Source organism: Rhipicephalus sanguineus, chromosome 3, assembly GCF_013339695.2.
Source record: "Rhipicephalus sanguineus isolate Rsan-2018 chromosome 3, BIME_Rsan_1.4, whole genome shotgun sequence".
NCBI classification, from domain to species: domain Eukaryota; kingdom Metazoa; phylum Arthropoda; class Arachnida; order Ixodida; family Ixodidae; genus Rhipicephalus; species Rhipicephalus sanguineus.
In genome coordinates, this window is record NC_051178.1 from 149274431 (window position 1) to 149286882 (window position 12452).

Sequence of the window (12452 nt, forward strand, 5' to 3'; positions counted from 1 at the left end):
GAATTCCAACCATGCTTCTTATGCCCGTAAAAGTTATCATTGTCAAGAAGTGGTGCTTCCTTCTGCCAACCATAATTCAGTGAAACGTCTAGCCGACTAGCCCAACAGAAACCTTTTTCTTGAATAATGCGGTTTCCCAAAATTAACGAGTGAAACTAAAGTGAAACTAACAAGTGGCCCTATTTACAGGCTGTTTTTCCAATGTCTCAGACGCAACTCAGGTGATAAGGACAGCGACCGCGACGCAGGTATAAGGGTGGATGCTGTCAGACTTCTCGCTATTCTTGCAGAATAAAATAAAAAGGCAAGAAGGAAAAAAAGAAAGAAGGTTGGGCGGAATATTTCTTGCAAAAAAAATTCGGCAGATCCCACGTACCGTGCGAGTCGATGTTATGCGAAGCACGCGGCGGGAAGGTGACTGTGGCGCAATTTTTTTTTACTGAGCGACACGTTACAAAATACGCAAAAGATTTGTATAAATTTCATACGCCCACATATATGTTGAAGAGCCGCATATGTGTTATATAATCAGTTGTTTACAGTTGGGTAACGCTGCGAACCGCAACGTGTATATTACCAACACCAGAAGCGGTAAGCTGATATGTTGTGCTTATACTTGACCGTTATGATGGAGAACGCACGCACGTTTCACGAACCCGTGTGCATGTGGGGAAGATGCTCTTCACAGTTCTTGAAGAAAGGTCATCATCACCGTGATCAGTGAGCACCAACAGCTGGTCATGACTTGTAATAGGATCGAGTCGTGATCACGGTGACGAGGGGTCCATGTGTAGTGAGTAGGTGGTATAGTAGAGTTGTTGGAATTCGTGGATGCCTCGGTCATTTCGTCGACAAATTGTGAGTCGATACAGCCGGCGACATGTGGGAACCTGAAGCCACCTTTCGCGTTGGTGAGGTATAGGCCGTCGAGGCTGGTAGGTCTGGATAGTGCTACGTTGACAAACATCAGTGGATGGCGCTTGTCGTATTCGTAGACTACCTGGGTGTATGTGGCCTACATCGCCTAGTTTACAAAATGGCTGTCAATCAATCTGTCATCATCCTCTGTCAGCATGAGGCCATCGCCCAGCCTCCTAAGAAATGAAGAGGACACTGCGTCATTCTGGTGGACGAAGTGCACTTTACGGTGCGACGATGTGGATATCATATGTAACTTTCGTAAATATATTCCCCCGGGGTCGAGCAATGCTTCAATATCGCTTGCTCAATCATAGGAATAAAAATGCAATATTTATTAGACTGCTAATAAAGCGGAGCCCACACTGGAACCACAGACGTTAATCTGATATGATGCCTGTATCGTGGGAGTATCATGTAGTGCTCATTGCTTTCTTGTAAAATTAGATAGAAAGCACCACAACCACAATTGACGTTGCACCGACATTACGCCTGCGTTTTTCCAAACCACTTTATAGACCTGGCGTGGCTCAGTGCTTTTATAGACCTGGCGTGACTCAGTGCTTTTGCGAAAGGAACGGGCTGCTCACAAAAAAATAAGTTACAACACTGACAGTTCGCGCACATCCTGTGTATGTTCGTTCCGTGCGTCCTTTCTGCTTGAGCAGCGCGTTGCAAGTTCTTAGCTGCTTGACGTCCTTCGCGTGCCATTACAATTTGTTGCTATAGCATTCATTCCTTCGTCTTTGGGGCGAAAGAATGCCCAACAAATGCTCAACTACGTCTGTGAAGACACGTTTCACTTTCGTGTTATACCGATTCCTATGACAGAGGGATCAGCCATATTTTTTTCTGTATAACGACGTCCTATTTGCTCTTAATCATCTTATATAAGTGTGCATATTTTTTTAAAAGAGCACTTACAAGCTTTATGCGCTTCAATGAGCTCACTTTCAGCATCAGCAGTGAAATCACGTGGCAGTCTTTCCAAAGTAATGGGTGGTAATTAGTTTGAAAACTTTTCCCGCTGCTGGTTACACTACAGAGAAGCGCGTTATTAAGCATGAATGATGACCTCAGGAGATAACGCCCCGAATCATTTTGTTGCAATTTTGGTTGTATTCTCCTGGTTGGCGCTTCATAATATATGCGTTAAGTGTACGCTCTGATTTGGATGACTTTCGCAGCGTTAACGAGCTCTTTTTCTTACAAATGAGCCGTACTTCTTTTGTTATCATTTAAGCTAGCTAATTACTTTGCTCGCGCTACAATTCACGTCCAGCTCTTAGCTGGTGCTGATTTGCCGCACATGTTCTTTGACTTCCAAACTAAAAAATTTGATCGATGAACTATAAGTTTCACGAACAACCATAAACAAATGTGCATTATTCCCCACCTAATCAGGCGTTTGCGCTGCCTGCTTCACTTTTTCACTTCTAAAAAAGTGCCAGAAGTTCATCAGGGAAAATTTCCAGAATACCAGAAGTAAACAAGTTTTCTTCCAGAAGACCCAGCAATACCGCCATGTGCAGCAACGTCTCCCGCTCAGAGCGTAACAATTGTGCTTACGCAAAGGGATGTATAGATTAAACAAAAACTGGAAGACATGTGTGCGTCTAGCGCTTCGTGCAGTAATTTGAAAACAGATAATTCCTTGGTGCTACCCGGCGATGGACTACGTTTGTCTACAGTACAGTACAGTACCCGGCGATGTTCATCAGCAAGAGCACAGCGACTTACAGTGTCCCCGTAAAGTGCTTGCGTAAAATATCTCGCGTCTCTCGAAAACAACGAGACGAAAACTCATTGCTTCACAGCACAGCACGCGCCACTTTGGTGGCCAAAGTTGAAGAGGACATGCACCTCATTGGCAACTTCAGCTTAGGCTTTGATTGCGTACGCTATGATGGAATACTCGTTATAGTCCGTCTACCTGGAAGAAATTGACTGCTTCAAGCCTTTGCTTTCCCACAAAAAGAAATTAGCGTCTGCCGCTTTTTTCTCGTGTATGGCCTTAGAAGGTCTAGTTATGGTTAGCTAACACCCTCAACATTTGAAGACGGAGCCATATTCACGGTCTTGTTACTAGTTTACCGATTTTATCTCGTAGTTACCGACCAAACGTGCACCTATTCCCTGGCGGCATGAAGTGCCCCTTTAAAAACGACAATTAATGTCCGCTATGCTTTCCCTGGCTTAATTGTCTGTTCGATTAATTTGGTTGTGTCTAACAAAGAAACGAGGCCCTCGAAAAAATTCCCATTCGCTCGTTCATTAGGTTTGTACACGAGGCTCACTGTAAGGCAATTCATTTGTCTGAAACACGTTTTGAACTGGTAGTAACAATAAGTACACACATACAACTACAAACTTAATTCATTCGAAGTCGCACACCACGTATATGTAAATTATCGTTGGTGGATGTGAGCTACAGTTCAATTAAACTTGTTAAGCGAGTGCATGCTCTCCTTGTTGTTGTATCTGTGTGAGAAAAATTGGGGCAAATATTGGTCCTGCCACTCCATATTTTGTTTGTTTGATGAACCATAAATTGTCTGTCTAGTAAAAGTTCTATAACGGAGAAGTAGCTTCGTTACATTGTATGCAAAAATGGGTCTGCATTTGTTTTTCGCGCATGCTTTGTCGTAAGTTTTATATTTTGTATGTTTTACTGATTAAAGCTCTGTTGTAAGTCAGCGCTTGTGCTTGTCATTCTTTTCTCTGTGCTTTGCCTCGTTTCCTTTTCCAGAATTTATTGGGATAAATTATACATCACTAATCTACAGGAACTACCTCTAGGCAATCTGTAGACCACAGTATATTTGTGAGGTAATAAGTCCGTAGACATTCTATATACTGGGTCATAGGAATAGCCTATGGATAATCTACAGACATTTGTCTGTGGATATTTTATAGACAAAAGTAAACCAAAGTAGATTTATATGAGCCTATAGACTTTTGTTTGTAGACATTCTGCAGACATCGGTTTAAAGGCATGAATTTTTATTAATCTACAGACCTTCTATAGCCAATCTATAGACTTAGACTTTCTTGTAGACTGGTCTATAAAAACGAGTGCGGCCACTATTCCATAGGCTGTCTATAGACCAGTCTAAAGAACTCAGCTATTCTAAAGAACTCGCCTAATAGAAGCCTGCTTAAGCTTCCCTGAGGAGCACGGCGTGGGGGCCACTTGTACAACAGTACCGTTGTGTATTGCACAGCAATGGGCACTCCTTCACATACGACGCTATAATCAATAGGACATTAAAGCCAATGCCAAAAGCAGCGAGATCATTTAACAACCAAATTTCTATGTAAGACGACTGCTTAGGTTATATAGCATTTATTACAGTGAAGCTCTATACCCCTCGTTGGTCCGAAAATTTCGTGGCGTCTGCACAAAACTCCTATAGCGCGTGTGTGCCACAGAAATTGGGCAAACCCCACTACTCACCACAGACGCTCGCGTGCTCCTCTGCTAGCAGATGCGCGCACTCCTTGCGTTTTCACCTCGGACGCTGAGAAAGTGCATTCGGAGAGGTGGACAGTCGAGCCGACGAAGTAGTAGTAGTAGTAGTAGTAGTAGTAGTAGTAGTAGTAGTAGTAGTAGTAGTAGTAGTAGTAGTAGTAGTAGTCGTGTCTGATGTTGTTACGCAAATAGTAAGTAATTTCTGGAACTGTCACGCGATAAATTGATAAGACGAAAGCCTTGAATGCCTTACCAGACAAAGAGACCCTAGAAAGGTGTCGTGACAGACCCGGAGTCACGCTAGAAGATGTAATATTGTGGGGCAGAAGCCTATTGGCCTCGAGGCCCACCACTGGAAACGCCGGCGCCACCGTCGGCGTGACGTGCTTGGCAGGATCACGTGGTCTCAGCGGCCGCGTCGGCTGCTTGTGGAGCGCTGCCGCGTGCTTTGAAAACAAGTTTCAAGTACCCCATGCGCTGCGGTCTGTTCAAACACGGTAGTTTTCTCACATTTTCTGCTCAAATGAAACCATTTTAATGGAGTGGCTGCCTCCGAAGGCGACGAACATGGGGCTCTACCGCTCGGTGCCGCAGTGCCGGGCTTACGCAACGGAGCCCAGTGTCAGCATGCACCGCTACCCGCGGGACAAGAAGCTGCGTGAAGCACGGGTTGTAAAGCTAAGAACCGGCAAGTAGCCATCGGCTACGAGACTTGTGTGCAACAAGCACTTCCGCGACGAAGACTTTCGTTACTGCGTCGGGCCTGCGATGTTCGGTGAGTAGCAGACAGCGCGCACTGAGACGATAGCTCACGCGCGCTTCCCGCCGGCAAATGATTCTTATCTGCCACAGGATGGAAAAGGCGCTACCTTTTACCACGTGCGATACCATCTCAGAACCCTCCCGTGCGACCTCTTGATCTCCGGCCCCGTGCTCAGCATCCACAAAATCGGCTGCAGATGCGCAAGTCATTGTTTAGATCGGTTGAATGAAGAAACTCACAGGGTCCCTTATGCATTTGCCAAAGATGACTAGAAGGTGAAGAAAGCCATCTTCTTCTTCTTGTCAGTTGATGTATTGATTCTCCCGCGCCCCCCTCCAAAAGCGTTCTGCACCTAACGCGGTTTTGCACGGCCTCCGTGACCGGTCATGGAGGCAATGCAAAGGGACCATGTCGTATGAATACGTCTTCATGTGACATCACGTTATGTCACGTCATGGTGATGTCATAATGAAGTTGCAAATTTAGGAGGCCTGTGACGTCATGATGACGTCATATGTTGACCTCATCACGGGACGATTATTTTTTGCGTCACTCGTCTTGACGCCGCGACGGTCAATCTTCCCGTTTGAAGAGGCGTCGATCTGGCTTTCGCCTTCATAAGCTACGCGACGTTTGCTGGTGGACGTACATAGTGAGAGAGTCATATGCTGCGGCTGTGTGCTGCATTTATGTTGGCAATAACATTTTTTTCAGTCAAGCTTGCGTTCCCCTGACGCAAACACTATGTCCCAAATTTATTTGTGTCACTCTCAAACTGACGTTGGGCCTCTCCAACCCCATGTATTTTCTTGGAGCCTCCTTTATTTACATGGGAAAGATGCCACCCTGTTGGCGTTAAACATGACACTGCTGCCAAAATTACTGGGGTACTCGTCAAATATTTACTATCTTCTTCTGCGGCTGCTGGCTGCTGCAATAACTTCTATTTTATTCACCGCTATTTCAAGTTCGCGTGGGTCCTAGTTCACAGCCGACGTTTGCAGAACAAGTCCGGCGAACGTTACTGTATTTTCTGTGTTTTCCTTGACGTTGCATGCTACTACCATGCTCGATCTCGTAGGCTGCGTCTCCTTCCACCAGCAATCTCGAAGTGGTGAAGCTTTGGTCTATGAATATGTTGATGACAGAGAGCGGCACGTTCACTGGAATGCAAAGGGAACGATAATTAAGGAGCATTAAAAAAAGGCGTCGCATTTGCTCACGTTTTGTGTGAGAACGACACGAAACGAATGCACTGAATAAAGAAACAGAAGCAGCGGCATTTGCCCGCCGAGAAGGCCGATCAATACGCAGTGCGAGACAACTTGTCAAATGACATTGAAACGTACACGAATTTAGACCGAAAAAAAAACTGAATTGTCGGGACGGCACATCACAATGTTGCCATGCGCACCGAAGCCGTATATATATTTGTAACGAAATTGTTATTGAACTGCTCTGATAGCGTCCGCGCAACTGTAGTTGCTTGTGTACTCACAAATTCTGACATTCTGAGGCCTAAAGTTCACAGCTCGATGCCAAAACGTGCTCGCAGCAAAAGCGAAACCATCAGTACGAGCATACATGCAGACGCTCATACATGCACAGGCACCGTCAGTCGTCGCGAACCCGTGCGATCGCCGACTCCAAGCTTCTTTCTGTTATGCTCCGTTTGAATTTACAGGCAGTCTACTCTAACGAGATATTTCACGTATTTTGCACTTGGCGACTGACTACCTTTCACGCAAGAAGCCGGTTCAGGGGTCTCCAACGCGGTGACCGCGTGAAGCGGGTGCTCGGTTTTCTGCAGAGATACAGCGACTGTAGACTATCTTGTGCTTTCTGTTCGTCGAAAATTATTCCTTTGACAGGAAAGAACACATTTCTTTTCGAAAGTACCTGCAGAAATGTCCCGGAGGGCTTCCGCGAGGTGATTTTGTAGAGCGCCGACAGCAAAACCTATGGGGCGCGCGCCGGCGGCATCCTGCCTACCACGCAATCGAGGCGCGTCCGATAGAGGGCGACTCCGTAACTCCTCGCCGCCAATACCCACACCAGACGCCACAGCGTGTGAATTGACCAGCGAGCGTGTGCTTTAATGTTGACGTAATGCTTAGCAATAATTTATCGTCATAGTCAGCATCAGCCATAGCATCAACGCAATGTGCAGCTATGTATGTGCAGGTTGCCTTACAGATGCGCAGTGCTTACTTCGCTACTTCGCTTTCGAGTCGTGTTAGGCATAAGAGGCCCTGTCAAGTTTTGTTGCATTTGCACGACGAGCACTTGAACTAATTCATGGATGTGCGTATCTATTACTCTTTTTTCCAAACCTGGTCGACGCGCTCTAGAGTGTGATTGAGACGAGGGCTATTACAATATTCCTAACAAGCTGTGACATATATGCATACCTTAATATATTTGAAGCGTCAGTTGCAGTTATACTAGCCTGAATTCAATGCTTCATATAGTCAACGTGGTCCCGCCACGGTGGTCTAGTGGTTATGGCATTCGACTGCTGACCCGAAGGTCGCGGGATTGAATCCCCGCCACGGCGGCTGCATTTTCGATGGAGGCGAAAATGTTTGAGGCCTGTGTACTTCGATTTAGGTGCACGTTAAGGAACCCCAGGTGGTCGAAATTTCCGGAGCCTTCCACTACGGCGTCCCTCATAATCATATCTTGGTTTTGGGATGTCAAACCCCAGATATTATTATTGTAGTCAACGTTTTTGTTGCAGTAGTTACTAGCTGGGAACAAGTGTAAAGTTTTGTTTAGTGCTATTAGTCGCTATTCCAAGGTCGCATGTAGACTCTTTCTCACCGGGAGACTACCACACAGCACCATTCGCCTATTAGGACCTGACCTAACGCAGGACCATGCGATCATCTGGTGCCCGGGTCACGCAGGACTCGATGGCAATGAGAGAGCGGACGGCGCAGCTCGTGCTTTTATAAACCGAGCGGCGGACCACTCCGACGAAAGCCCTTTCTTACCGCGAGACATCCTTGAGCACCAACGGCTTGAGCGACGACAGTACAGTCCACCCCACCCTGATCTATCCGGGCGGGACTCTTACGACTGGCGCCGTATACAAACACATACATATCCGAACCTTTCTTTGAAACATGCCATTCACCCCACAATGTACAGCGATAGCTGTCCGTGGTGCGGAGGCAGGCCCACTCTCGCCCACATAACGTGGGATTGCCAGAACAGGCCACCCGAAAATAACTCGCCGCAAATAGCCGGCAAAATTTCCGGAAGGGAGCAGTGGGAGACTTTGCTCGCCAGCGGGGATCGGGTGGTGCAACTAGCACTCCTCGACCAGGCGCGGCTGGCCGCTCAAGCCAGTGGAGACCTGGAATAGGGGCCCCACCCACCAACTCCCTAAACACTTTTTTCTTTTCTTTTTTCCCTCAATAAACGTTTTGATATATATATATATATATATATATATATATGAAAAGTGTACGAAAAGCGATGAAAACATACCGCTCGTTAACAATAATTTAATACATCTCTGAAACGGCGTCTGTGTTAAAATTTCTGAACAAATATCTCTTATACATGCTTAAGTGCGCTTTCAAAGTTAGTGACCATGGGGGCAACTCTAGCGTTTAGTTGTGTTAAATTCATTTCGAAATTTTCTTTCTTTTATTTCATACATTATTACATAAATAATAAATTCTAGATTCTAAGGTTATCGGCATTTTCATAGCCTATCTCTCATTTTCGAACGTATGAAATATTAAAAAGAGTTATTGCTCGCGCATTCACAACAAACTTGTTGAGAGTCGCATGCCCCCGTGTCGCACTGTTATCGTGCACGAAACACGAAGCTATACCCAGACACCTTGGCACGTTGGCCTGCAAGTATGATATTCAACTTTCCACGCTTCGACAAAGGCTCTCGTGCATTTTTTTTTATTTTAAATGATAATGTAAGTCGTGACAAACTTTGCTTCCGCTCTGCCACAAACTTCTCAGCTATACGGTACATGGTTGATGCTACGATTAATCTTGCCTTCTACACAACTGACGCCACCTGTCGTCGCAACACTAAACACGACCACACTATTGTAGCCTCTAAGATGACCGTAAGACGCCGTTTTGGCGTCTGTACATGCAGACCATAGGTGACGCCACGCGCCATGGATTTCATGCCTTCCTAACTCCTTGTCAAAATTCGGAATTTTTAAAGCTTAGTTTACTTCGTTAAAATTACCTAACTGAACTACTTTAGCTAGAGCTGCTTTCGTTGATTCCTTTCTGTTTATTCTAAAAGTAATTTTGAAGACTGGAATTACGAACGAAAAAACATTTGATGGGTTAACTTCGGGTGAAAAGGGACAAAACGTTCGCGTTTAAGCAAGACTGTTTGTTATCAGTCAACTTGTGTTGCAAAAGATGGTTACACCACATAAGGCAGCACTTGATGTGTTTGTGTAGATGGGGAAAGAAGTTTGAAGCACAGTTCAATTTTGTCATCATTGTCATCATTTTGTCATCATGAGCCGCAGCTGTCTTAAAGTGACATACTAACATCGTTAATTGCATATTTCGGGATAAGTGCTCATATATATATATATATATATATATGCAGGCATGGTGGCGAAAGTGGCCGTAGCGTTGAAAACAGCGAAGTGGATCCTCCGTGAGTAACAGTAACAACTGAAGTGTTTATTTCGACAGTTTCGGCCAGAGAGCGGCCCTTCATCAGGCCAGCCTCTGGCCGAAACTGTCGAAATAAACACTTCCGTTGTTACTGTTACTCACGGAGGATCCACTTCATAATATATATATTATAGTGGGGAAGAGAGACAGCGAGACAGCATCGTGTGGAAGAAGACCAAGACGAAGAGCCGATCGAGAGCGCGCGTTACAGTGTTCGACACCGCTGAACCCAGGCCTCTGGCGAGGGAGAATAAGTTGGCTGACGGGGCGCTCTCGCAGCGACGACCTGTGCGTACGTCAAGGGCGCAGCCTCCAGAGGTGGTGAACGAGGGAAAGGCAGAGCGTCAGTTACCTCTTCTTGGATAGCTTGTCGTATAGCTGGGGCCAGATGATGTGTCTGTGCTGGTTCGGGCGTGCTTGATAAAATGGAGAGCTGCCGAGCGACCTCCTCACGCACAGACTGTTTTATCTGAGCCAACATGGAATTCTGGTCTCCGAGAGTCAAACCTGCGATCGAGTCACGATGTTCCAGAAAGCGTCGTGTCTGGGCGCGTTGCTTGCGCAACTCGTCGAAGCTCTGGCACAAACTGACCAGTTCGGCTACGGTTTGTGGGTCCTTGGCTAACAACATCTGGAATGCGTCATCGGCTATTCCCTTGAGAATCTGCTTGATCTTGTCTGCTTCGAGCATCGATGTGTTCACACGCTTGCACAAGTCGACAACGTCCTCAACGTAGCTGGTGAAGTTCTCTCCTGGCTGTTGAGCGCGCTCACGAAGTCGCTGTTCCGCGCGGAGCTTTCGTACAGCGGGGTGGTCGAAGACTTCTGAAAAGGCCGTCTTGAACGAAGCCCAGCTGGTAATATCAGCTTCGTGATTCCGCAACCAGAGACTAGCGACGCCGGCCAAGTAAAAGCTAACATAAGTCAGCTTAGCCGCATCGTCCCACTTGTTCGCTGCGCTCACCTTGTGGTATGTAGCCAACCACTCCTCAACGTCTTGGTCGTCAGTGCCGCTGAAGATCGGCGGGTGACGCAGTGGCAACACGCCGGGACATGCAGTGGCTGGAATCTGGGAGGTACCTTGGTTGGTGGATTCTTCCGGCATTGCTGACACTGGAGGTAAGGTGCGGCTTCGTAGATCCAGCTTCGAAGGGTACCCAGCGACTCCACCAAATTATAAGGGGGTTTATTAACAAAACCAGAGGCCTGGGTTCAGCGGTGTCGAACACTGTAGAGTAGAGTAGAGTAGAGCCTGGAAGCTATGGCTCATACCCACACTGGGGGATTACGCGCGCTCTCGATCGGCTCTTCGTCTTGGTCTTCTTCCACTCGATGCTGTCTCGCTGTCTCTCTTCCCCACTACACTTCTTCACCCGACCGCCTTCCCTCAATTGATGGCGACCTTGAAGAAAAACGCCGAGAGCAACTCCTCGAACTTCTGCACCAGTTTCGCGGCTCGTTTGATTGCCAGCAGACGTCGTTAGGTCGAACACACACCGTTGTCCATCACATCAACACCGGCTCACAAGCGCCTCTGCGACAGCGCCCCTACCGCGTGTCTCCTGCTGAGCGTCGAGTGATCACCGACCAAGTAGACGACATACTTCAACGCGGCGTCATTCGGCCGTCCAGCAGTCCCTGGTCGTCACCTGTTGTCCTCGTGAAGAAGAAAGACGGCTCGATTCGCTTCTGCGTCGATTACCGCCGTTTAAACAAAGTTACGCGCAAAGATGTGTACCCTTTGCCACGCATCGATGACGCCCTGGACTGCTTGCAAGGCGCTGAATTCTTCTCATCACTAGACTTACGGTCCGGCTATTGGCAGGTCCCCATGGCACCATCAGATCGCCCGAAAACTGCTTTCGTGACACCCGATGGCCTATACGAATTCAATGTTATGCCCTTCGGCCTTTGTAATGCGCCAGCAACATTCGAAAGGATGATGGATAGCGTCTTGCGTGGGTTAAAATGGAAGACATGCCTTTGTTACTTGGATGATGTCGTTGTCTTCTCCCCCGATTTCGACAGTCACCTGCGTCGTCTCAAAGAAGTCTTGAGCTGCCTCACGCGTGCAGGCCTTCAGCTCAACATCAAGAAGTGCCGCTTTGGAGCTCGCAAGCTTACAATACTGGGCCACGTTGTCTCAAAGGAGGGCGTCCTCCCTGACCCGGAGAAGCTTCGGGCAGTTGCTGAGTTCCCGAAGCCTACGACCGTGAAAGCGCTTCGCAGCTTCGTCGGTCTCTGCTCATACTTTCGCCGCTTTGTGAAGAACTTCGCTTCTGTAATCGCACCGCTCACAAAGCTGCTCACTGGTGATGGACACCTCTCTGATTGGTCGCCAGCATGCGATGATGCTTTCGCAACATTACGCCATCTCCTGACTTCGCCACCTATTTTACGCCACTTCGACCCTACTGCTCCAACCGAAGTGCACACGGATGCCAGTGGCATAGGCCTTGGCGCTGTCCTTGCTCAACGCAAGCCAGGCTTCTCCGAGTATGTCGTTGCGTATGCTAGTCGCGCCCTCACAAAGACAGAGTGCAAATACTCGGTTACCGAAAAGGAATGTTTGGCCATTGTTTGGGCATTACAAAAATTTCGCCCGTACGTGTACGGCCATCA